The 27906-nt window shown below is 42.2% G+C and overlaps 1 long non-coding RNA gene across 6 annotated transcripts in view; it reads left to right on the top strand.

Annotated features, from left to right (window-relative positions):
- Positions 1–24952, top strand: part of LOC120403018 — a 94016-nt gene extending 69064 nt beyond the window's left edge. For 4 of the 6 annotated variants that reach the window (XR_005597419.1, XR_005597418.1, XR_005597422.1 and 1 more), the window contains 3 exons: positions 20756–20812; positions 21478–21606; positions 24364–24952. This is a non-coding gene — a long non-coding RNA (uncharacterized LOC120403018). Of the gene's footprint in view, positions 1–10081; positions 10245–20268; positions 20396–20755; positions 20813–21477; positions 21607–24363 lie in introns of all 6 variants that reach the window. The other 2 variants (XR_005597424.1, XR_005597421.1) reach the window with 2 other exon arrangements.
- Positions 24953–27906: the final 2954 nt, after the last annotated feature.

Consider the following 27906-nt stretch of genomic DNA (forward strand, 5'->3'; position numbering starts at 1 on the left):
ATGACCTGGTCATCTCAGCCCAAGGCCTAAGGGACAGGTGTTCACATCATAAAAATGACTGTCATAAATGACATTATGTAGTGTTGTTGTAGCAGTGTTTGTCCTAGGACAGGATTTCTCAAATGGGGGTCACCGCTTGTGTAGGGAAAGCCCCTGGCAGGCCGGGCCCGTGTGTTTACCTGCCCCGTCCGCAGGTCCAGCCGATCGCGGCTCCCACTGGCCGTGGATCGCTGCTCTGGGCCAATGGGAGCTGCCGGAGCTTCCAGCAGCTCCCATTGGCCCAGAGCAGCGATCCGACACACGGGCCCGGCCTGCCAGGGGCTTTCCTTACACAAGCGGCGACCCCTGTTTGAGAAACCCTGTCCTAGGATATTAGAGAGACAAGGTGGGTGAGATCATATCTTTTATTGGCCCATCTTCTGTTGAGAGAGACAAGCTTTCGAGGTACATAAAGCTCTGTTGAAAGTTTGTCTCTTTCACCAACCGAAGTTGGTCTAATAAAAGATATTATCTCACCCACCTTATCTGTCACAAATGACATTATTGGCAAACTTAGCAGAGAGGCAAAGTATTGAGTGTGGGCCATGTAGACTCAGTTGTTTCCTCCAGGTCAGACTCATGGCTCATTAGGAACAATAGTGGCGGAAGCATCAGTTGCTGCTGCCTGTGCTGTACTTGCTCATTACAAGATGACTTAAGTCTACATTACCTGTATAATTAGTACTTAAAATTATTCTCTCCCCCCATCCCCACAAAAAGATTAATTCTCTGTATTCCCCTTTGCTGCTTTTGGACTGATATTTTGTTTTTGTTTGTTTGTTCGGGTACTCACCCCTCTCTTGCATTCCTTCTAGTAAATTATAGTTTTAAGAATAAGCGTTGAAATGATTTAAAAAAAAATCAATTAACACTTCTTTTTCATAAGTAACATCTTGTGATCTGATGAATACACAAAATGTTTTTAACTATAAGGAAATGACTTATTGCCCCCCCACCTCATGACAATCATGTTAGAGCCTAATCACAAACAGCCATGAACCGTTATCATGAGAGGGAGAGCAGAATAAAGGAATTCATTTAAAACCTTATCCTTCCCCAGCTATATTTTAGTGTAAGGATGCCCTGGTCAGGTCATGTGCAAGGATTGAATCTGGAACCTCCTCCTCAAAAAGAATGAGCGACTTGAGCTGAAGGACCAGGTCAGTTGTTTCAGAGCTAGTAGCGAACTCATAAACCTCTATATGGACACTAGAAGGACATTGAACACTAGAAGGAAACAAAGAGCCGCTGTGTTAAACATACACCTGATTGGGAATTTCCAAGCAAACATATTTTCATTTGAAAGTGTTGAAACCACAAGGTTTCACAGAAACATTTTGGTTTTGACAAACTTCTGCTAAACACAGGCACAGGGTTCACCTGGAGGGCTGCAGCGGACCCCAGCGCTCTGGGGTCTGCCATGAAGTTGAGGACCCAAGGCTTCCAGGGTCCCTGCTACAGAGCTGGGGAGAGAGGAGGAGCTGGCTGCTCTGTTTTGCTTAAAAAAGAAACACCTCAAATTGAAACATTTTTATTTTTCCAAAATGATGTTTGGAGGATTTCTGTTGCATTGGAAATTTTGTATGCAGCGTAGCGGTAGCCTCATCAGTCCCAGGATATTAGACTCACCTTATTACTGGAAATTTTGAATTTCTTGTTTTTTCTTGTCTGATTCAGAACAAAATCTTTTTGGAGATGTCAAAATTTCTTGTGGAATAGAAATGCCTAGTTTCAGCCCTCTCTAGTTAAATATGGGCTGCATCAGTAAAAATATTGACTACAGTTAACACGTTCCTCAGCCTGTTTGGTTCAAGTCAAGCATAATGATTATATAGAAATATGTGGAAAAACATTACATCTTCAGCAAATTCAATTTAAAAAAAAATCTTTGTTCTTGTCGTCTTGGGTGGACAACAGGAGGTTCTTTGAGGTAAAAAATGGTTTTAGCTCCTCTTTATCCAGAAACAATTGACATTTTTGGTGTTCCCTTTTGTTTGTTTTTTCTTGGAAGAAATTTAATGATTTGGACTTGCATGAAATTAGTGAATGTTGTTTTGCTGAACATCAGAAAAAATATTTTGCCAATTTATTTTGCATGTTTCTGCATGCCTCGATTGGTTGCTCTCTTATGATTTCTCTCCTTTCCCTTCCCCCCATACCAAAAGCTACTGCAACTTGAAATATTAAAGGTATTTTCTGTCTGAAATAAAAGGGGGATGTAGAGGAAATGGATGTATATTTATGCATTTAAGGAGGATTCATTCCTGGATATCTCAGTACTGATTGAATGTTTCCATATCCAAAACTGATTTCCTTCTAAACTATCTCTACTCCCTCTGTTATCTGTTGACAATATCATCCTCTCTGTGCCACATACCTGTAACCTGGGAGTCATCGTCCACTCCTCCATATCCCTTGCTCCTTGTATTAGGCCAGGTTCAAATCTTGCTGCCGCTTTGCAAAACATCTTAAAGATCTGAGCTTTTTGTTCTGTCCAGGCAGCTAAAACTATTCTCTATGCCCTTAACCTCTCCTCACTGACTTCCTTAACATTCACTGTAGCCTAGTGTCAGGGGCGGTGCAACCGTTTAGACGACCTAGGCGGTTGCCTAGGGCACTGGCATTTGGGGAGCGCCATTTTCTTTGGCAGCGACGATTGTGGCCGGATCTTCAGCCGCCCTGGTCGCCGCCGGCATGTAGGCGGAGGGAGCTGGGGCAGGGAAGCGCGGGGAGGGCCGCCTGCAGCAAGTAAGTGGGGGTGGGGGGCACTCAAGGGAACTCCCTGCCCCAGCTCACCCCTGCCCTGCCTCCTCCCTGAGCATGCCGTGGCCGCTTCACTTCTCCCGCCTCCCAGGCTTGCGATGCCTAAGCTGATTGGTGGGGGAGCTGCCGCAAGGGGGGCACCTCAGGGCGGGAGCGTGGGAGGAGGCGCAAGGTGGAAGTTTCGCCTAGGGTGCGAAACATCCTTTCACCGGCCCTGCCTACTGTAGTTCATACGAAGTGCAGCGACTAAGATTAGTTTGGACTGTCATTATAACCATATCAGCCTACCCCCATCTCCTTTAATTTCTCCACCATCAGGGCCTAACATAACTATCTTCCTTACTTACTGCCCTTGTCCTTCAGCACATTTTCCCACTCCTTACACTCTGCTTCACCAATGAGGCCAGTCTCAATGCCTTATTTGTCCATTTTTTCACAACCATCTCCTTGTTGACAGGTTTCAGAGTAGCAGCCGTGTTAGTCTGTATCCGCAAAAAAAACAGGAGTACTTGTGGCACCTTAAAGACTAACAAATTTATTTTAGCATGAGCTGCTAGCTAGCCTAGCTCTTCTCTTTTCGGATGCATAGAAACACACACACACAGACAGGGGATATTTACACATAGAGAAAAAATAAAAAGGTGGAAGTATAGAGTCAGACAGAGTCAGATAATCCATCGCAGATTAGCTAGGAAGGAAAAAAGGAAAAAAAAAATTTTAAAAGATAAGAAAGAGAGAAGAGGTGTGGAAGGTGAACTAGAGGAAATTAGATAGAATTGTGTACCAATTGGTCCCCAGTAGTCTTCAGTCACAGTTATTTAGTATCTAGTTTGCATATATTAATTAGTTTTTCAGTTTTTCTTGTTTCTTTTTTTTTTTTTTTTTGTTTTTTTTTTTTTTCTGTTTGCACCATCACCAAGTCTGTCAGTGGTTATTAGTGAGGTTAGTTTTTGAATTTTTTGATTTTTGATTTTTTTTTTGTGTCTTTATTTGTGTCCATTTCCATTTTTTCATTTTTTGCAGATGTACTGGGCAGAGGGCATGGCAGAGGGCAGAGGGGCATAGCTGGCACATAATGGCATATAGTACGTTGGTAGATGTCCAGCTGATGGATGCGATGATGTGATCTGATCCTATGATGTCTTATGGTGATGTGTGTTGTGGACAGATGTGGCATCAGCTGGTGCGCATTGGTGTTTATGTTGTATGTTTATGGGTTATGGTGTTTATGTTGTGTGGTGTCTGGTTTGTTGGGTGGCTGGCTTCTGGTTGGAGAGCTGTCTAGTGTGAGAGATGGTCTGTCTCCCAAGATCTGAGAGAGAGGGGATCATCTCTGATGATTTGTTGTGTAGGCTGATGGTGATGGTTGGGGCTGTAGGTGGGCTGTGGGTGTGGGTGGTTGGTTTTTTTTTATTTTTTTTTTTTTAGTGCTGTAGTGGCTTCTTCTGGCTCTGTCTGCTTGTTTTTTTCTTTTTTTTTTTTGGTGTCAGTAGGGTAGGTATAAATGCTTGAAGAAGATCTCTTGTGTTATTGTATCTCTGTCTGAGAGATGCAAATACGAGCTTTGGTTGTAGCTTAGCAGACAATGGATCGTGTGGTGTGTGGTGTGTGTGTGGAAGGTGGCATAAGCTGTAAGTGTAGTATTAGCGTGGTAGTTATTTATATTTCCGGTATTATGTGTTTTTACAGTAGTGTTTAGCAGGAGAGTGGTAGTGTGGTGGAAATGGGTCTAGGATGAGGTGGATGGTGGGATGGAAATTGTCGGGGGGGAATTTAAAATCATGAGTAACCATGTTTTCTTGATGTTACCTTTCTCTGTTACCCCTCCTCATTACATACTATCTAATACTGATTTGTAGCTCCTTTGTCCAGGGACCTTGTATTTTTGTTTTCTGTACTGTTGAATGCTCAAGGACACTGTAAAGAATATTAAGTAGTAATAATACAAGCAGTATGCCTTGGTGGATTAAGCACAGAGCTATACTCTGGGAGATCTGTGTTCTTTTGACACTACCTTAGGCAAGCCTCTGAACATCTTGTGCCTCAGTTTCCCTGTTTGTAAAATAGGAATGCTATTAACCTACATTAGAAAGGACTTCCTGAGGCGTTACTACATAATGTTGGTAAAATGCCAGATAAGTGTAAGAAGAAGCAGGACTAGGTCCTGGCTCTGTGGATTGCCATCACCTAACAGCTGTGGCAGCAGAAACACTAGGCAAGTCATGAGCCTCAGGGGCCCAACCACCACAGGGTGTGCCACACACACAAGGCCCAACTGAGAGGATATTTGTGATTGGCCCAGACATATTATTTTAGTTGGGGGAGGATACAGGCAGATCACCAGCTAGCTGCTGCTTCAGTCCCTGCTTCCTCACACTGCTCTTAATCCCTGGGTCTTGACCTTTGCTTTGCCTCCTGGCTCCAGGACCCAGCTTCTGACTTGGTCTTTTCTCCTGTGTATGATTTCTCATTCCTAATCTCAGCCTTACCTCCCAGTACCAATTCTCCTGACTTAACCTTGATGCCTGACTCTGGCCCCAGGTTTCTGATCCTTGATCAACCCATGACTCCAATTCCTGCCAGCATACTCTGGCTGTAGCCCCTATGCTGATTGCCCATGACCCAGTCTTGACAGTATTGTTAGTCAGTTGTAGAGCCTGGCTTCAAATTTAGCCCTGTGTTCAATCTAATGTACAAGTACATATGGAAAAAATGTCCAGTGACATTTTTCACAAAAAATTCTGATGTGTCGTGGAACTTTCATGAGCTTCAGATAGGTCAATTTTGTTAACAACACCACAAATCTTTTGCAATTAACATTTATATTTTCGGGGGTTAATCTGAACCTCCCATTTCCTCTTTGCCTGCTGCTACTTAGTGCCCCATCGATGGACATTTGGCACTCATCCAGCACGGTGGCACTGCAGTGGTCGGATACTGGCTTTAAAAGAAAACAAACAAACAAAAAAAGAAGAATCCTCGTTAAATTAGATGACCTAGCATTTGGCATAGACAAATCTTTTTGGCCCTGAAGTGAATGCTGCATGTGGCCCTCAAAAATTCATTGGATTACATGTCCCCATGAAAAGATCTGTGTCCAGTTAACAACTGCCCTCTGCTGGATGGGATCTGACCTATTTAAGTGTTCATTATGTCATCCTCTAGTCAGGGCCGGCTCCGGGAGTTTTGCTGCCCCATGCAGCCCAAAAAAAAAAAAAAGCTGTGATCGCTATCTGCGGCAACTCAGCGGGAGGTCCTTCGCGCCGAGCGGAAGACCATCCACCAAATTGCTGCCAAATACCTGGACGTGCCGCCTCTCTACAGAGTGGCCGCCCGAAGCACCTGCTTGCTAAGCTGATGCCTGGAGCCGGCCCTGCCTCTAGTTCCGAGAGGCAGGCCAAGAGGTTATAAGCACACCACCACTACCAAATAATGGCAATTTGGGTGAAGTAGTAGATGCCTGAATTATTATACCAATGGGTTCTGAACCCTTTTACACCTTCTAGAGATGCCTAATTTAAGTAGTAGAGATCATGCTATCTGTATGTTTGTGTTTGCTACAGATTGGTGTCTGAATAGACATCTTAAACTTAATTCAGAAATGTAATCTGAAAGGAACAGTGCAGGTGAAGATGCTTTGTTACCAACTCTTCTGAATTTATCACAAGTTTCACAATATTTGCTGTTGTTTTTAAGGCCCCAGCTCTTGGAAACATTTTATTATGTGAGAATTCCTGCCTTCATTTTAAAAGAAAAAGTTTCTCAATGTCCTGGTTGCAGAGAAAAGCTTGAAAACATGAATCAGAACCCAGAAAGCAAATAATAAAAGAAAAACCCTCAAAGGTTATTTTTATTTATTTATTTATTGAGAATCTCATTATTTTAAATCCAATATCATGATATTTTGGAGCCTGACTCATGACTTTCAGATACACGTGATGGGCAATAATGCAATCTCTTTTTTCCTCCTCCACATGAAGCCCTTTACATGTGAGGAACCAATAGAAGCTATAAATCTCAGCTATGTCAAGGGAAATAGAAATACCCCCACGACCAGGGTCAGTCAGCAGGCTGAAAACATGATTCAGGCCTTCTTGGCGTGTAGGCCACCCCCATACTGAGTCATCATCTCCAACATTATTCTAGTGAGCTAAGAGCATATCGCAGTGTTTGTGAAACAGAACAGTAGCCTCACATCCTTGGAGAGGAACAATAGGGTGCCACTGAAGGGATCTACCTCTTGTTTGTTGTTTCAAAAGTGCAACAGCAAAGGAGGAATATCTATTTATAGCCAGATGTGAAAAGGGAGAGGGCTAGAGGAGAAACAGTAAGCAGACACTATTTATTAGTGTTACAGGAGAAGTGTCGTCAGCCCCACTTTTCTCCTTTTCTGGAGGGATTTTCAGATGCAAATTGTCTGATATATTTTTTTTCCTATAATTAAACTGCTGAGTTTAATTTTTCCTTTTTAAAACTTTTTTTTGCAAACAAGTTTCAAAGGAGCTTTAATTTCCACTCTTCCACCTCCATTCCAGAGATTATTTCTGTGCCCGAGTGACTGATTGGGAAGGTAAAAAGAGAATTCTATTTCCAAACTTATAATTGGCTGGAACTACACATCAGTTATCTTCACAAATATCTGACCTGAAGAGGGGGATAATTGATTATTATTTTTAGCTAGAGGCATTTACCTGCTGGCATTATGTAAAGATAACAACAGGTAAAATGAAGGATATACTTATCAGAGACATTACCAACTGTTAATTTTCAGAGCTCATTTTGCCAAGGCTTCCCCTCGCTTCCCAATATACAAAGAATAAGAAAACAGCCTTGGGTATTTAGGCATTCAATAAATATTTGACACATACAACATGTGATGGTCAGACAAAGGTTCCCTATCTGTTATCAATAGTAATACTCCACAGCAATGAGGAATACGTGTTACTGCAATGTCCTTTGATTCTCTGACACTCTAGTGGATATTGCAAAGCGAATCAGATGCATTAAATACATTGAGATATTTATTGAACAACACTGTAGCAGAGACTTATCCAGTCAGCTTTGGGCTTGTCTGCTGCCTCAGTTTCTCCTTCTTCCCCAGATAATCACAGAGGGTTTAGTCTCAATAATCTTCACTTTTGGGGAGTCTGCTTTATTAGCTTAAAGATCAAGACAATACCGATTTCCCACCTAAGCAGGATCACTACCCTTAGTGCAGGGTTCTAACGTCATGTACCTACTGAAACTTTCCTCTGACAAGATTTTCTTCCCTGCAGATCTCTCTCCCAAGCCGCCTTCAAAGGAGATCTACTCAACTTAGGCCTCTTCACTAGCCTTTCCCGTCCCCCCCCCCAATAGTCTTTAACAAAGCACTCACTCTCAGAGCTGCTGTGTACCTGGAGTCTCCCTCATTGAATGCAGGCTGCTCTTCATATCTCCCAGCAGGCCTGGTTCTGAGTCACATGCTTCCATCATGTGACCCCTGGATTCATTATCTTTGCTTAGGGAGTTGGGCCACACCTGATACAGGTGAGGCTGAGTTCCAACTTCTTGGAAGGGCCAGCTCACTATGTGACAAACACAATCAATATGCTAACTGCTGTGTCAGTTTATTTTATGTCAGTCCCACATTTTCTGCTTTCGGGATGTTGTGAATGTTTGTAAGGGCATTATCTAACTGCATCATAGAAATTTTCAGGGGAAAGCTAGAGGCCCTGGCAGCGACGTAGGGCAGTTGGTACCAGGGAGGCACTGGAGGCAGTTTGGAATTGTGGTATAATCATATTACCTGAATATTGCTGCTAAAATGATCAGCAGTGAAATAATTAATAATGTTATTTAAGAAAACATCTTTAGATCTCAGTGTTAACATAGTAACATAGTATTGTGAGGAATGGGGCTATTCACACTTCTCAGTAGTTCCATGCTGTTTGGAGTCTCAGAAAGTCAACAGTACATCAGTTTATATTTGAGTCTTGTTTTCAAGGTTATTTTTTTGAATCACAAGGTCTGGAAACATATGGCTAGACTCTCAAAAGTGCTCAGCACCCACAACTAGGGTCAGAGTTTCAAAAGTAGTTAGCTCTTATTTTAGATGCATAAATGAAGTGGTCTGATTTTCAGAAGTGCTTAGCAATCAGAAACACTTAAGAAGAAAAATAGAAGCTGCTCAGAGCTACTGAGATTTTACTGAAAACCTGGCCTCTATTTTGGGGCCTTACATGGAAGCTGTGGGTCCTCAGTTCTTTTAAAAACTTGACCACTTCAGTTCCAACATTGTTAAATATTTCTCTGCAGATCATTTTAGCAGCAATAGTTTTCTTTAAATGGTAGCTCAGATACTGGAGGTCAATTCTGCAGCAATGCAAATTCATGGGTATAGAATGGCAGAACACATGGTGCCTTGTTCTAGAGTATACATACTTATGGGTTCTACCTTCTTCCTACCCTGTTCCCTTCCTATTTCACCACAGGTTCCAGGCTTCAGCTAGAGAAAGAACGCGGTAAACTCAATTCTGCATGTTTGTTGTATGTGTTACAATATTAGATGGTACTGTTTAAACTACACACAGCTGGAATCTCAAGCACCAGGATTTTCTTTGACTCTTTTCTGTCTCTAACACATTGTAGTATCTTGTCAACAGGGATGGTTCTAGCTTTTTTGCCGCCCCACGCACAGTAGTCAGGCAGCCTTCGGCGGCTTGCCTGTGGGAGGTCCATGGTCCCGCGGATTAAGCGTACCCGCCACCAAATTGCCGCCAAATCCGTGGGACTGAGGACCTCCCGTAGGCAAGCCACTGAAGGCTGCCTGACTGCCGCCCTCGCAGGGACTGGTAGGGCGCCCCCCGTGTGGCTTGCCTCCCCAGGCTTGGTGCACTGGTGCCTGGAGCCGCCGCTGCTTGTCAATTCAGCTCCAAAGTTCAATTTATCTTTCTGAAAATCTATAAACACTCAAAAATGGAATGTAAATATGTGCATAGTATGTTTTTCTAAATAATGATTTAGAAATAATTCATTGTTTAAATTGAAGTATGAATTCCAGTAATCCCTGGATTAAGCAAGCAAATAAACAAACAAAACACGACCTCTTTAATCACCTTTTTTCCCCCAGCAGCCTTTCATAATATGTTATATAAAGCCTGTCTTCATACTCTGATTTTTTTCCGGTGGGGGGTGATTTGAGCTGGCTTCTTTCCCCACACACATCACTTCTCCCCCTGCCTTTGGTGTGTCTAAGTGTTTAATTTCCTTTGTCTTTGTCTTGTGTGTGTATCCATAGCGCCGAGGAGCCCTAGCTATGGACCAGAACCCCATTGTGCTAGGCACTATACAAAAACAGAACAAAACAAACAGTCTCTGCCCCACAGAGCTTGACGTTGGAATAAACTGACAGCTGTTGTATGAGGACGCCAATCCATTGACTTCAGAGTATTTCTATACAGGTACACTGGATGCTGAATTTAGTCCATATGGTTAGTTTGGTTATAATCTGTCCACCTTATTATTTATTAGAGACAAAGACAATATGATTCTATAGGAGTTATTTTCAGAAAATGTGTAGAATGTATTCCTTTATGTGAGTTTATTGAACTATTCAACATTGAACAACCACAATTTCTTTATTCAATTCTACTAAATTATTCATAAATCCTCTTAATTATATAATTTTCTATTGAATTCTACATGACTTTTTTCATGAGAGAGAAAAAAACAAAATAAATAGCTGTTATAAGCACCACAAGGCAGTAATACGGTGAGCAAAATTCAGCAGATAGGAATTCAGGAAACCACTTAGTACTGCAGCTTTACATTTCCCTTTTCACTGTTGGGGGCGGGTGGTGACTGTTATTGAATATCACTGAGCTCCTGTTTTAAGAAAAAATCTATGTGGTTAGACTGGATTATTTCATGTTTGTTTTTTTGTTTGTGCACATTAGAATTTACTAGAGATTAAACTAATAGAATTCTGTAGGCATTATTTTAAAAACCTTACATAATGTACTTCTTTTTTTATGAGTTTATTGAACCATCCTGTGGCATTTTCTGGCACAGATATAATTCTCTTATTTTATCACAAATTCCTGGGACCTTACAATTCAATCTGACATGCACAATACTCCCTTTCAGCAGGTCAAGTTGAATTTTAAAGCTTCCGAACAGTACCTGTTGCACAAACATCCCTGTAAGCATCCCATCTCTGAGGCTCATCTGCAGTCAAACATTCAGTGTTTGGGGGAGAGGTAGGGAGTTAGAGAGAAGAGTCTCAAGAAGAGCAGGAAGTTGCTCTAATCTTCATCAGTTTGGGACCTGCAGCAACCCTGTGTTGTTTGGGTGGTGGAAAGCCCCACTCCACTTCTTCCTGGGCCATACCTTCTGCACCGCTGCCACACAATTGTGCAGTAACAATTTGTAGTGGAAAACACATAAGACAAATACTTTAAATAGGTAGAAAGGTGCTTGGTGTCAAGTGCAGGCAGGGCCAGCTCCAGCTTTTTTGCCGCCCCAAGCAGCGAAGGAAAAAAAAAAAAGAAAACCCCGATGAACTGCCGCCAAAGTGAAAGAGAGGGATTGAAGGACCCCGCTGCCGAATTGCCGCCGAAGACTGAAGCAGAGTGATTGAGCTCCCGCAGAAGTACCGCCGAAGACTGAAGTGGAGCGATTGAGCTGCCGCCGAAGTGCCACTGAAGAGGAAGAGAGGATCCACCATCAAATTGCCGCCGCAGACCCGGACATGCCGCCCCAATAACAGACGGAGTGCCTCCCCTTTCTATTGACTGCCCCAGGCACCTGCTTCCTTCGCTGGTGCCTGGAGCTGGCCCTGAGTGCAAGAAAAGTGAAGCACAATTTAGGATCACTGTTTGGTAGCAATGAAGCAAGCTCCCTTGGAGATATGGGTCCAGTTGCCTATAGCAACAGATAACTGCATTAAGTGCTTTACCAGTAAACAACCACACTACGTACACAGTTACTGTAGGAACTAGTGGGTAAGAGAATAGTTCTCCCAGAAGTGCATTTTAAAATAGCAATGTAATTAAATTTTATAACAATAATTGAACATTCCCTTTCCTCCTCCCCCTTGCCCAAAAAGAGGAAGATACAGAGTAGTTTAACAGGAATATTGCCTATTTAATTCATTTATGTTCTGTGATAGGCGATTATACTGTAATGCCTTTATTAATCACTTACAAATAGAGGGTTACAAAACAACAGATTGTCTTTTCTACATTGAAGTCACTGGAAAGACTCCCATTGACTTTAATGGGCTTTGGATCAGAGCCTTATTGGTTATGAAAGGTTATGAAAGGTAACGGATTGACAGCCTGTTATCCACAGAACAGGTATTATACAGGCATAAGCAGTGCAAGCATCCCCATATAGACCAACTCTAATGCACCTCAACCATGATTTGAAAGGAAACCCAGTGAAGAGAGTTTATATTGTCACTGCATAATTCTAAGGATATATTTCCCCCACACAGCTGTAATTATGGCATAGATTTTAAATTTATCTTCACTCAATTTTAAGCAACTGTGAACCCACATGGACTATACATATGATATATTTCTGTTTTTATGGGATACATTCAAGAGTGGCCCCTTTCATTGGACAATGTGCTATGCTAATAATAAAGGAAATTTAGGATACATGTTTAGGTTTCTTTGTTAGCCTTATGGATGCTATTAGCATTTATGTTGCTTTTCTTCATGTCTTACATATAGATATTAAATCTGATGCAGTTCTGTTATTCTATGAGAAAAGTAGAAAAATATGAGTTAGAATACTTGATTAACTTCTCAAATAATTAACATTAATATGGAAGCTGAATTATGTTATTTAAAAATATATATAAGGTGAATAAGCAGCCTAGGGTAGGGACAAATGGAAAAATATCATACACTTTTTTCCCAGGCAAAAGCAGTCAGACTTTTAATTAATTTCAGTTAGTGAGAACACTGTATACTGAAGTGCAATTATACTCCAAATAGCAACCCTGTAAAAATGATTCTTAAGCCTGGTCTACACTACGTGTTTAAACTGGTTTTAGGAGCATTAAACCGATTTAATGCCACACCCGTCCACACTAAGAGGCCCTTTATATCGGTATAAAGGGCTCTTTAAACCAGTTTCTGTACTCCTCCCTAACGAAAGGAGTAGCGCTAATATCGGTATTACCATATCGGATTAGGGTTAGTGTGGCCGCAGATCGACGGTATTGACCTCCGGGCGGTATCCCACAGTGCACCACTGACCGCTCTGGACAGCAATCTGAACTCGGATGCAGTGGCCAGGTAGACAGGAAAAGCCCCGCGAACTTTTGAATATTTCCTGTTTGCCCAGCGTGGAGCTCCGATCAGCACGTGTGGTGATGCAGTTAAAAATCAAAATAAAGAAAGAGCTCCCGCATGGCCGATGCGGACGTGATCGCTGTAAGGGCAGGCAAATCTGTTCTATCAGCGCTCCATTACAGAAGACGAATTAAAAAACTTTTTTAAAAAATCTCCAGACAGACGGCATATCAGGGACTCAGCGCACTGCTGCGTGACAAGCATAACGGAAAGCCAAAGAATCAAATGGACGCTCATGGACTGGAGGACTAAAGCTATCCCACAGTTCCTGCAGTCTCCGAAAAGCATTTGCATTCTTGGATGAGCTCCAAATGCTTCTAGGGTCAAACACAGTGTCTGCGGTGGGTCAGGGCATAGCTCGGCAATTTACGCACCCCCCCACCCACCCCCAGAAGTGAAAGGGAAAACAATCCTCTCTTGACTCTTTTACATGTCACCCTATCTTTACTGAATGCTGCAGATAGACGCGATGCTGCAGCACTCAACACCAACATCCTTGCTCCCCCCCCGCCATGGGTGGCTGATGGTGCAATATGACTGATATCCATTGTCATCATCAGCCTATTGGCACATGGGGCAGTGCAAAAGGACTGGTAACCATGCCGACTAGCATCCGTGAGGTCGATCAAGGGCGCCTGGCCCTAATTTTTCCTGGTAGATGGTGCAGTATGGCTGGTAACCATCCTCATCATAGCAACAGGGGGCTGAGCTCCATCAGCCCCCACCCTTCATGTGTAAAGAAAAGATTCAATTGCCCCTGGACTAGCAGAGGGATGCTGGGCTCCTCTCCTCCACACTCCTTACTGTCCTGTCTGGACTATCATAGCAGCTGGAGGCTGCCTTCCACTCATTTCTCACTAACAAGTCACTGTGTCTTATTCCTGCATTCTTTATTACTTCATCACGCAAGTGGGGGGACAATGCTACGGTAGCCCAGGAAGGCTGGGGGAAGAACGGAATCAACAGGTGAGGTTGTTGCAGGAGCACCCCCTGTGAATAGCATACAGCTCATAATTTCTGCAGGATCTGACACAGAGCAGCTGTGCTCTCTGGTTCTATGATACAGTGGTTCTCTAGTACACTTGTCCATATTCTAGGCAGGACTGATTCTATTTTTAGATACCAAAAAGGAGGGATTGACTCAGGGAGTCATTCCCAAGTTTGGCTTTTGCGCCCCTGGCTAAGAGCAGCCAGGGGCACTTATGACAGCAACAGATGGTGCAGTGCAAAAGGACTGGTAACCATGATCATCTTTTTACCAATTTATGGATTGGTAGATGGTACAGTATGGCTGGTAACCATCTCTGCTGTCATGCAAAAGCATGCTGCTGTATAGCGCTGCTGAATCGCCTCTGTCAGCGGCATCTAGTGCACATACGGTGACAGTCACAAAAGGCAAAACAGGCTCCATGATTGCCATGCTATGGCATCTGCCAGGGCAATCCAGGGAAAAAAGCCGTGAAATGCTTGTCTACCGTTGCTTTCCCAGAGGAAGGAGTGACTGACGACATTTACCCAGAACCACCCGCGACAATGATTTTTGCCCCATCAGGCACTGGGATCTCAACCCGGAAATTCCAAGGGGCGGGGGAGGCTGCGGGAACTATGGGATAGCTATGGAATAGCTACCCACAGTGCAACGCTCCAGAAGTCTATGCTAGCCTCGGACCATGGACGCACACCACCGAATTAATGTGTTTAGTGTGGCCGCGCGCACTCGATTTTATACAATCTGTTTTACAAAACCGGTTTATGCAAATTCGGAATAGTCCCGTAGTGTAGACGTACCCTTATTCACTGTTTGTGGCTACTGTGTTTCTTTACAAGCCAAAAGACATTTCCTAACTGCCTAGTACTTCAAAGCCCACCAGGGATCTCAAGCTTCTTATTTCTTTCTGCCTCTTACAGTGTAGCATGCACTATGTTTCTGTTTTTATGGGATAAATTCCCTTCCTCTTGGAAAATGTGTTATACTCATTTTTAAAAGATGTAGGATAAGTACAGTACTTTAGTTTTCCTTGGCAGCATTACAGATTGCTTTCAGCATCATGCTTACTTTTATACTTCTATTGTATGTACACATATTAAATGTAATGAAATGGAGTAATTCCACTGGGAAAGGTGAGATAGCATAGTCTAGTGCTTAGAGCAGGGGATGCTTAGGAGAGTGGTGGTTTGAAATCAGGAGAACTAAATGATCATAGACTTTATTTCTGACTTCTAAACTGTTGGGCAAGTTTGTTTTCTTATTTGTTAAATTAAGACAATAATACTTTTTCCCTTTTTTCTAATATTGTCTGAGATCTCAAGATTGCACCTGCTATATGTTGCAGGTGTATAATAGTTATTTTAAATTGTTATCATAAATAAACTTTCTGCAATTAAATCTTCAGTCATATTTTCTTTATAAGGCAGAACAAGCATCCAGCTCTCTCCTTAGTGTCATTGGTTCTGCATGGCTAATACTAGGAAAAACTTGACATTATCAGTAATGTGATCAAAAGTGACTTAGGCACACTTACTTCAATGAAGTTCTGCCCAAGTGCAGTAGTGTGCCTGCACATAGTGAATTGGTGGATGAGGGCCTTAATAGCTATGTCTTCACAGCAGCTGGGAGTGTGGTTCCCAGTGCAGGTAGACAGACCTTCACTAGCTCTGCATGAGTAGCACACTCAAAATAGCAGTGTGGCTGTTGCAGCACTGCCCCAGTCCTAGCCTGCCTGATCCCCTGGGTCTAAGTTTGGGTGGCTAGCCAGAGCCATTGCCAGTGCCACAATTTCCACAGTGCTCTTTTTAGCTTTGTTGCTCAAGCTGAGATAGTGCAAGTTTGCCTACCTGCATTGGGAATCACACCTCCCAGCTGCAGTGTAGATATACCCAGTGATAAACCAGGGAGCAGAAATGTGTTAATACTTTGGCAGAGTGTAGGTCATGTTATCCTTTAGGATCTCATCCACTAAAGGATGATAACCTCTCTATTCTGTGCAGGGGAAGGATGGGCCAGTGGTTAGCTTGCTGGCCTGGGAACTCAGGATACCTGTGCTGAATTTCCCACTCTGCCGCAGACTTTGTCACTCAGTGCCTGAAGTCAATGGGAGCCTTCGCCTAGATTGCAGTGGGCACAGGATCAAGGTCTTAGTCTCTGTGGGTCTACATCTCAACTGCAATAACACACTTGTGACTCAGGCTTCCGGGGCTCGGGCTGCAGGGATATACTGTTGCAGTGTAAGCAGCAAAGAGTCCTGTGGCACCTTATAGACAAACAGATGTATTGGAGCATGAGCTTTCGTGGGTGAATACCCACTTCGTCGGATGCATGTAGTGGGTCGGATGAAGTGGGTATTCACCCACAAAAGCTCATGCTCCAATACGTCTGTTCATCTATAAGGTGCCACAGGACTCTTAGTCTGGATCTGTAAAAGCAGCAAACACAGCTACCCCTCTGATACTTGTTGCAGTGTAGATATTCAGGACCAGGCTGTAGCACGGCTCCTGAGACCGTATGGAGGAGGGAAGGAGTCCCAGAGCCCATGCTCCAGCTCAGTTTTATAGCCTCATAGTCTGAGCCCCAGAAGCCTGGGTCAGCTGACCCAGGCCAGTGGCGGATGTTTTATTGTAGTGTTGTTGTGTATCCTCTGTGTCTCAGTTTCCATCTGTACAATGGGGATAATAGCACTTTCCTACCTCACAGCGGTAGTATGAGGATTCATGCATGTATTCATGCTTATGTGACACCATAATAATGAGGACCATATAAGTATCTTAGATGGATAAGATAGTTAAAAGCTAGCTCTAGTGCTGCAGAGCTGAAAGTCTTGGGTTCAAATGCTGCTGATTATTCATGCATGGAAACATTACATTACTTTTCCCTTAGCTGTTTATTTAGTGGGGGTTCAAGGCCAAAACTTTTGGTGGAGCTCTGTAACTTACCTTAGTTACAAGTGCTTGTGAAAGTGCTCTATTGTAGCTGCCAGGTTATTCAGTGTAGTCCTGCATTTGAGCTGCCTTCTGGAACATGCACTATACTCCCTAGGCACTTGTCCGCAGATCCTTCATATGGCAGAGATGTGGATGGTGCATAGAATTGGGACCAATCATTTTACTCCGGCGTTGCTTTTTTTATTTTTATGAATGTACCAGAGCTTTATCTGCCTCACTGACAGAACCACCACCAGATTGATTATATATTATATCGCCCTTTGCGGCATGCTTCATAGCAACTGAAAAATGATCTCTTGAATGAGTGCCTGAATTTAATATGCACATCTAATGAAAGATTTTGGAACAGCTTCTTCTATTATCATCGATTAAGAATTATTATTAAATGTCTTTTAAGCTAAAGTTTTATAAAATCTATTAAATGATGTAGCTGAATGCTGGTTTTTGAACTTCAGTTTGGCTCACTTGCAGGGCCCTGAGCATTTCATTATATGCTAAGGCCTCTTGTAGTGACAAGGTGAGTATACAAAAAGTAGTATGTAATTACAGAATAACTGCATGTTGTGTCTTCCAAAACACTGAGCAGGCTACATAATTACTTTTGGAGCGACTAAATGAAAATACACAGCAGTATTCAGGAACATGTAATTACTCATAGGATTTGCTTATTAAATCTCTAGCTTTTGTGAAAATAAGAGTTCTTTTCACTCGTACAGTACTGTCTATTGGACGACCTCATAGCCCTTTACACATTTTGCTAAATGTATCCCCCATATAACTCCATTCACCTTAATGTTATAACATCAGAGGTTAAGCCTAGCCCATTAATTAAGCCTCACAACAGTCCTGTGCAGTAGAGGGGGAGTATTGTACTCATTTTTTCAGATGGGGATATTGAAGCACAGAGAAGTTAAGCAATTTGGACACAGTAAATCAGTGGTAGAGATGAAATCCTCACTCTAAGTCCCTTGCTGTAATCACCAGTCAACGTTCAGTTCTAATATGTAAATGATAGATAGCAGTGGTGAGTTATTTATGCATTGCAAAATATGGCAATACTAAACACACACTCAAACAATTTACAAGTGGAACTTGCACTGTACAGCATCACGTCTCTTTCTATTTATCAAGGCTTATATCCATTTCTCACATGCCTTCTTGCAATACAGCTGTTCATTCAGGGTTCACAATTCTGCGCACTTTCTTTCTGAAGAAAGAAAATCATGGCCTCAAAGTAGGCCGTTTTCTCGCTGAAGGACAAATATGTCTGTGGGGATTTCAGATGCTGTGCAGCACATCTTCTAGGAGGAATTCAGTCATGTAGACATTTTCAACATGTAGTCAGTGCTGAGCTGTACAAATACCAATATACATCCAAGAAATCCATTTGCATATTAAGACTTAGTTTCAATAGTGTCAGGTTCCATCTCATTCGTTGTTTTCTTTTTTGGTAAGATTTATGTTACAAAATACAGTTCTTTCACTTGTGGAAGCTACAAGAATGAAAATGAACTGAAAGTATCTGGATGTGCCTAATAATTTATAGTGGACAGGGAAGAGTATACATTATTGACACAACAAGCCACAAAACACTGAGACAATTGCATTTTACACTTTGTGTTGTAATGTTTCAAAAGATTGGTTTAATAATTGATCTGCTCTAAAGTCTTAAAAGAGAGAGAATCTACTATGCCGAATAGTTAACTCAGAGGTTAGGGCGGCAAATTTTAAAGGCACTTGTGCAATGGGGGGGTGGGGTCGTGGAGAGGGCAACTGTACCTAGGGATGTGAGGTTTAAAAGTGGCCCAAATCAATGTCCCAGATCTAGCAGATGGAAAAGTACCTGGAGCTCACATCACACAGGATTGCATTTTCAGTAGGTGATGCTCTGGGCACTCAGTACACGAAAGAGTCAGTACGTGGCAATACTAAACACAGTACATGGTCAGCTGTGCATATTCAATACTAAAATAAATTCACTGTAACTTGTTTGCACAACTAGCTCTTCAGCGCACACCTCCAGGAAACTATATCTATGTGGGAACTGTACTCATGCCTTTCTACTAATTTGTTCCATGTACAATATGTTGTTCTTTTAGGCACCTTTGCCAGGTGTTGGCAGAGAAAAATAGTGGGTTTGAAGTAGAAGGTGTGTGTGTGTGTAAGGGGGAAATGCCAATGCACCCAGATGAAAATCAGGTACCCAAAAGAGGGGAGACTTGAAATGTGGAGTGCTTTAAATTAGACCATTTCAACTAGGCGTACTCTGAAGATGTCTACTACCAGTAAAGTAGTAGACGCCGCCTGAGTCAGTGGCAATATCTGAATGATATTGGATGAAAAATAACAAATTGTGGTAAAGTGAGTGGGAAGATTGTTCACTTGCAGGGGGTACCCCAGGGGCAATTGCTTTCTTACACTTTAGCAGTGTCTATATGCTTCAGCAAGGTTGCTGAGCAGGTCTTTACCACTTTACCATACAGGCCCGAGAATGTGGGTATGGAATATGTGTATTAGTCCACATTAAGTCCTTTATTTCAATTTTGGATAAGACCTCAGACTGAATAATAATGGCAGACTGTTTAAGGAAAACAAATTTGTGATACATATTAATCATGAAAGGGGAAAGTGCAAGGCCTTAAACTGATTCCAGACTCCAGGAATAGGGACTTGTGAACTGTTTCCAGTGAGAACTTCATGTCTACAAAAAGCAGGGGTTCTCCCTTTACTTGCCATTGCCTTCAGATTGCTACACTGCTGGAAGGCATGGGAATAGCACACATGAGGTACTCCCCTCCTCTTGAGATTTGATCAATACTTTTGTAAAAGCAACTGGGCTTCTAATCAAAGAAACAAGATTCTTTACATTGGCCCCTGGACGTTATATTTCGAGCATTAACAGTATGCTTGGTGGCGTATAATATGTAGAGGCAGATGCCATCTCTGTCCCAATCTGTCAGGTGAATAGAATTCTATTCACAAGGGCAACATCAAATTACAGGGTTTGCTATATGATACATAACTCATGGGCCAATGGCAGATGGTCTGGATAATCTAACAGGCATTTTCCATCTCCAGCATTTGGTATCAGAAAATGCATGAGACCTCGCAGGTGATGTATTAACTGGGGTTCAAGTTTTATAGCAAGGTTCAAGACTTTGTTTGTTCTCTTGCCTGGCAGTGTTACACTGCATGCTGAAGAAGAATATTTGAGATGCTTTGCCACTCAGGGAGGATGGAATATTGCTGCAATTCTTAGTATACTTCAGCTGTTCCTTAAGTGCCTTTTTAATTCCTTGAGCAACTAGGTAAGCAATGTGCAATTTCTTGGAGAGGTAGGGATCTTTGTTCACCAGGAAATCTCTATTGCTATGTGCTCTGTGTACCATATTCTTGACAGACGTGGGGCCATGTATGAATGTACAGTGGGTTAGGATATCTTAAATTCTGGTGGGGGAAGAAAATCTACCAAGAGACAGGTTGTAGCAATACAAAGAAAGTTTAGGGCAGCAGTGACGGCTAAAGCAGCCCTAAATGTGGATGACACTGGCTGTGTTGGGGGCATAGTTCTGGCATTAGGGAGGAGGTTTCAGTGAGGCAGGATGTATTTCCCTGACCTGGAATTAGGCCATGACACTATGTTTAACCCTTCTGTTTCTTATTCAAAGTGCCACTTCAATGACTTCCCTTTTTACATCACATCCTGTGCCTAGAATGGTGGAAAGGTGAGTAAATCATCAGGAAACCTGTCCTTAATGTGCTGACTTAGCTATAATTTTTGCAGCTCACTGTATGGTGACAGGTGCTTGATAGAGCAGGCAGCACAGAGGTAGATGAAAGCCGCACTACATCCAGCACTGTCTGCTAACTGTCTTCTATTTATGAAACTGACCTCCCATGAGGCTTTTCCTAATTTTAGCAGGAGCTGCTCTGTTGAAGCTTACAAACTTCAGGCAGAGATACAATAGCAAGATGGATAATGTGTAATCAAAGAGTAGCACTTAGGAGGAACCTGTGGTGTCCTCATGCCAGCATAATGACCTTGCGTTTATTAAAATAAATATCCCCAAGCAAGGCAGTGCCAAGAAGTTTAACAGCAGAAATATTTTCCCCATCTTCCTGCTGGTGAGTGAGCTTAGTCTAAAGGTGTCATCTTCAACTGAGAGCAGTGTATGTGTTCATAACGGTTAAGGTTAATTTAGTTGCATATGATAAATAACTGCAGGCAGGAAAGTGGTGGTTTAAAGCAAAATTGAGAAATTCTCCAGCAGGCTGAGAAAAGCTAGCAAAGTCCCCTGCATTATTACAACTAGTGATGATGATAAAAATGTTAAAAAGTAAAAATGAGCCAAAGCAGTTGCAAACCTTGTCCTGGTTTATGTGTTCATAGGCTGCTCCAGTGATACTCTTATATGGCAGTCTAAAATGTCTCTAGGTCCAGTAGGAATAATGCAAAAATTGCAGACTGATCATGCGAGAACTGATGTCACTAAACCAGAAGTAATCTAAGCACCCAAAGGTCAGAATCTATTTAACTACTCTTGATACTAGAGCTGGTGGGAAATGTTTCATCACAATGATTTTACAGATGGGGGGAAATGGCCTTTTTCACAAAACTTCAATTTCCTGTGGTAACATTTCAGTTTTCCCAAACATTTTCAGGAATGTTGAAATGATGATAGCTCCCTGACTGCCTGCTTGGATCCTTTTTTGTCAATTTCACTTTTGGCCTGCAGCCAGGACAGGAAATTGGCAAAAGCTTTCCCTTAGGGCTGCCCAGGCTGAGTGCCCTGATGCTCTACCTTTCAGTATCCCCTGCCTCTCCCCAGCTCTGAGTCTGGAGAGGCAGAGAGCCCACTCTCCTCCCCAGCTCTTTGCCCCTCTGGGACCCAGAACTGGACAGGGAAGGCTAAGTATCGAGGCTCTGTGCCTCTTCAGTATAGCTATGTCTCTTAGGGGTGTGAAAAATCCGCACTCTGAGCAACACAGTTAAAATGACTTCACCCCCAGTGCAGATGAGTGCTAGGTCGACGGAAGAATTCTTCCATCAACTTAGCTTCTTCCTCTTGGGGAGGTGGATTACCTATGCCAATGGGAAAAGTTTTCCTATTAGCATAAGCAATGTGTACACTGAAGTGCTACATTTTAAGCGTAGACATAACCTGAGTGCCTCGCAATCATTAATGAACATATCCTTACGACATCCCTGCAAGGGAAGGGAGTATTATCCTCTCTTCATAGTGGAGACTGGAAGTATAGAGAGGTGCAGTGACTTGCCCAAGTTCACAAAGGAATTCTGTTGGCAGAGCTTGGAAATGAATCCACATCTTCTGAGTTTCAATCCAATCCCTTAACTTCAAGGCTTTCTTACCACCACCACGAAAGATCCATGTTATATATGGAAGCCAGCCAAGATAAGAATTGGTTAAATTATCTGATCAATAAACAAGGTCCTTCCAGGAAACCAGTTTCATTTGATTAATATGGCAGGTCAGGTAAGGGCTTTATTGAAATTCAGTACACATTTGTATTGCAAGAGCATTTTTTAATTTCAAACAGTCCTGAGTATGTGACTCAGTCAGTGAAAGATTTTATAGAAGAACCAATGCTAGACAGAGTTCAATTGCAGTCTGACAGTGACCCTGATTGCCTTGTGATCTATTACACCAACCTGCCAAGGATGCAAAGACTTAGCTGATTAGCACCATATGCGTTCAGATTTCCATATGAAATTAAAAGGTTAATTAAGCCAGAGAGAGAAAGAAAGGAATGTGATGAATGGGCCTTGAAGTGGAACTTAGGTTATGGAGCATAAATCCCGTTTCTTCCAAAGACAGATCAGAGAGAAAAGTGAACATTGTCAGATGGGTTTTACTAAAATGGGAAGAAAACAAAACTGACTGTGTTAATGTGCAACGATTGCCATGAAAATGTCAGCATTTACTCAGAGCTGGCAAAGAGTGATATTTGAGATACCATGTACCCCTCTTCCTCATATTTGCCATAGCATATAAGTGAGAGAACAGTGTTATTTTAATAGCAATGATTTTACTATGGATGTTAAAGTCTCTCAAATTTAGTTAACCGTAAATACAGAGAGGTTATTAATGGGGAAAAATAGATCATTTATATTACCTTTTGGATAATGGGCAGTATTAACAGAATTGGTTGATCATCAAAGTACAGAAGGTCCTAAATTGTCCAGAAAGAAGTGGAGGTGATAGAGATTGGAGAGGGATAGAATGGATTACAAATCGGTAAATTCAGTCCCTTCCCAGCAGCCAGTATGGAGACTTGCATTTTTGTGTGCACTTGTATGGTTGAATTTGGAACCTGGAATTGAAGGTCACATTTACGAGATGGAATATAGTATCCTGGAATTCAGCAACATGGAAAGGGATTTGGGGGTAATGTTTGATAACCAACTGAACATGAACTCCCAGTATGATGCTGTAGCTAAGAAGATAAAGGTAATCCTTGGATGTATAAGTAGGAGAATATCTAATAGTAGTAGGCAGGTGGTGTTTTGTCAATATAGGACATTAGTGAGACCATTACTGGAACACTGTGTCTAGTTCTGATGTCCACATTTCAAAAAAGATGCAGAAATATTGGAAAGGGTTCAGAAAAGAGCTACAAGAATGACTTGACATATAAAACCATGTCTTCTAGTGAGGGGCTAGAAAAGTTTAATCTATTAGTTTATCCAAGAGATGATTAAGTGCTTATCTGTGGCCCTACAGTTTGGACTATGGGGGTATGAATTACAACATGCACTGTAACTCCCCCTCGTGGATGATGCTGGCATGAAGTAAAAGGTAGTAGTTCATGTTACTATAGTCCTTTTTAAAGAAGACTGTTAGTGGGAACTAGCTACCTTTTACTTCATGCCAGCACACTGTACATGGGGGAATTACAGTGCAGCATGCTAGTGCACTCTACAATTCATACCCCCATAGTCTGATCTGGGGCCATGTAGACAACCCAAAGAGGTGAAATGATCATTGTTTACAAGTATGTGAACTCTTGTGAATAGATTTCTGATAGTAAATTACTCTTTAATCTAGGAGAAAAAAGGTATAATGAATGTGACTCAGAGGCCCATTGATGGCTCACTACTCTGTGTCAGCAACTCTTATCAGGCCTAACATACTCACTACACCCAACTCATTGTTGTCATAACTTTTAAAACAGTGTTTCCCAAACCTGGGATGCCGCTTGTGTAGGGAAAGACCCTGGCAGGCCAGGCCAGTTTGTTTACCTGCTGCTTCCACAGGTCCTGCCAATGGTGGCTCCCTCTGGCTGCGGTTCGCTGGTCCAGGCCAATGGGAGCTACGGGAAGCGGCGCGGGCCGAGGGACGTACCAGTTTTTTCCAGACAAAGGAAAGGGGTTGACAACTCAAGCCAGGTGTGGCCAAGGACATTGGGCTATTCATTTGTATCAGAGATTTAAATACGATCATTTGCTTTATAAAAAATCAAAAGTGTGAGAGAAGGCAGCATGGCATCAATACCAGACAGCCTGGCTTCTATACACAGCAGGGGAAAGGAGCTTTATCTGGGGATACACATCAAAAGAATACATTTCAAAGGTTTACGGGACTATGAAGAGAGGAGAAGAGAACCTCTAACTTTATCCTTCACCTGAGGGAGAAAAAGTAACCCAGCTTTTGGGCTCTGTGTTGGATCCTGGCTAAGAACCATCCAATCATGCTGGAAGAATAGCTATGGTGAAGAAACTTTGAACAAAAGACACTGGTTTGTTAAGCTGAGTTTTGGTTTTGGTAGCATATTTTCACTTTTGTTTGTCTGTAACCATTTCTACCCCTATTACTTCTACTTGGTATCACTGAAACCTATGTCCTTATGTCAATAAACTTGTTTTACTTTTAATGTAAACCAACTCAGTGCTGTGATTGAAGAGAATGATGTGTTATTTCAGTTAAGTTAATAAGTTGCTGGGCATTGACTCTTTAAATGAGCAGCAAACTTCATATAGTTTTGGGGGTGTTACAGCAAGAGGGGTTGGGCACTGCAAAAATATGTTTGTAGGGCTGGAAGTGTTGTTGAGGTCCCTCTGCAGAGCATTTAAAGCACCCAGAGTTGCAATACAGATGATGACTGAATACCTTACTGGCCTGGGTGAACTTCAAAGTGTCTCAATGACATCCAGTAATTGAAATCTGAAGCCAAAGTCAGAATAGAAATAAGGTACAATTGTTAAGTGAGGGTAATTGACCACTGGAACAATTTACTGAGGGGTGTTATGGATTCTCCATCAATTGAAGGTTTAAATTAAGGCTGGCTGTCTTTCAGAAAGAGATGCTGTAGCTCAACCGGAGATTATGGGTTTAAGAACATAGGCTTGATGCAGAAATTACTGGGTGAGTTTCTTTGCTCTGTGTTATGCAGGTGGTCAAACTATATTATCAAAAGGATCCCTTCAGACCTTAAAATCTATGACTATATGATCATACATAAACTTGGGGTGGAGGATTTCTCCCTAAAATGTCACAACAAATCTGAATTTATTTATTTATTTTAAATCTCAGTTTTATGATCTAATTTGGAACCTGACTCCCCAAGAGTTTTGGACACCTGAGTTTGTCAATACTGTCCTTAACTGCATAAAAAGGAGGAAATAAGCCCTGAAAGACAGCTTGAGCAGCCAGACTTAGAAGAGAAGAGCTGGCAGCTGCGGCTTGTTGAGCTGCTGGGAGGCAGAACTGACAGCTGTGCCTCCTAAGCAAAATAAACTGAGAAGAGAGAGAAGTTGCTCTTTTCCTAACCTAGAAGTCTCCAAAGCCAGACCACAGGTAAGGGAAAGGAGTAGCTGGGAATTCTTTGCCTTGTTTCTGCTGAAGATGACTATACTGGTGTGCAAAGAGTAATATTTACTTTTGTTTTCTCAACCTAGAACCTTGAAACGGCCTTGTGTAGTTTGCAGGCAGTAGGAGTAAGTAGAAAGAAAACACCATGCTTGGTTTGTTTCATTTGGACCTGTCTGTGATTATTTTATTCCCTCTGGAGGGGGGGACCTGACTTATAGGGGACTCCATGGGAAACTAGTTATCCTACTCCATGATCCCTTCTTAAATATCATCTTTTTAGATAGTGCCTTTCCTACAGGATCTCTAATTACCTCTCCCTATCCCTGTGCCCACACATGTACAGGAACTGTCTTATCAAACACTGAAATTAAGCCACCCCTTGGGTGAATCATGGTAGCTCTTTAAAAGTGTACAGCAACGCTATGTATAATCTAAGATAGGAAAAGAAAAGTAATATATGTGATTGCAGATTCCTCTGCAGCATTGGGAACAGAATACAATTGCTTAAACTGAGAATGTGGACAAGTGCAATTAAGTTACTAAAATTAAAAATACGAACATTACCCATAAAAGACCAGATACCCCCTTCAATTGACAGTCATTCAGAGAGTTATGGAGTGACCAGAAAATTCCACTGCAGTGTATTCTCCATATGGAATACCCTCCAAAGGGGGATGGTTTGGGAGCAAGAGCATGAAGGAAGATGGAAAGATTCCAACCTTCTAAATCTAGTGGATCATTGAGGAAGGACATACTATCACTCATGGAGACAGGATCTCTCCTTCACAAACTGCTCATTCTCCATGCTGCTTCAGGGATCAGAGTCCTGGACATGCCTCCTTTTGGTTTTCTGCTGCTATCAGTTGCTTTCTCCTGTGGTTGCTTATATGCAACAGGAGTCCAGGATGTTTTAAGAAGGAGTGCAGGTATTACAGCTAAGCTGCCATTTTGTCAGACACCAGACTGCTGTGTTGGACTCAACCTTTGGATCCCTTATGTTTTTAAGCTTAGTGGATCTGAGCAGCATCCAGGTACTGTCTCTATGGGTATGCTTACACTACAGACTGGGGGTGTGGCTTCCCCTGCTTGCATAAACATAGTAATGAATATAAACAGTACTGTAGCCATGATATCATGGGTAGCAGCAGTGGAGGTGTGGCTTAGTCATGCAGCATATGTATCCACCAGTTTAAGGTGGGTTGTTAGCCCCTTGCTAGGTGTAAGGATTCTACCCAACACCTCCTGAGTGTCCTGATCAAGAGGGGGCTATGATGCAAAAGTGATGGGTGTACAATCAAAATGGTGTTCACCACATGGAATAGAGTTTCCAGATTGATTATAGGCATTTTACAGATGTACTAAATACTCACACAGGGAATATAGAATGACACCATGGAAGTGGCTCTTCTGTCCCCACCTTTATATGCCAGTGAAAAGTTCAACCTCATTATGTTGCTTTTTTTCATGGACGTCAAGGGGACCATTTGAGCCCAGATCATGCCACCCTCCTATCTGTGGTATGTTAGTGACAAATTTATTAATTTTAGAAGCCCACTTTCAAAGATAGAGAAAACATTGTGATCCCTTTGAGCATGTGACTTGTAGCCCTTGCTGCCCATCTACCTCTTCAGCTGATATGCAGCTGTTTGAAATGTAGATTGTTTAATCAGAAGACAATCTTTGTGAAAACTAGGTTGGAATGACTGATAACATTGGGGATTTTAGTCTGTAACAACAGCCAAGTGCCTAGACAGCTTTATTGATGTGTTATCATGACGTGGAGTGAACAAACCTCAGCAGGAGAGGCAAGGACATGTTCCTTGTGTTTATTGATCTGCAGTCTCCTATGTAAAATACCACATTTCTGAATTTCTTGTTTGGTGTTATTGATGTAACTTCTGCCAGCATAAGATCTGAACTGCAGCCACCAAATTGATTTGTCTTGTCAGATTTGAAACTCCAATCTCCTTCACTAAAATAAATAAGCA

This window comes from Mauremys reevesii, linkage group 4 (genome assembly GCF_016161935.1).
Source record: "Mauremys reevesii isolate NIE-2019 linkage group 4, ASM1616193v1, whole genome shotgun sequence".
NCBI lineage: Eukaryota > Metazoa > Chordata > Testudines > Geoemydidae > Mauremys > Mauremys reevesii.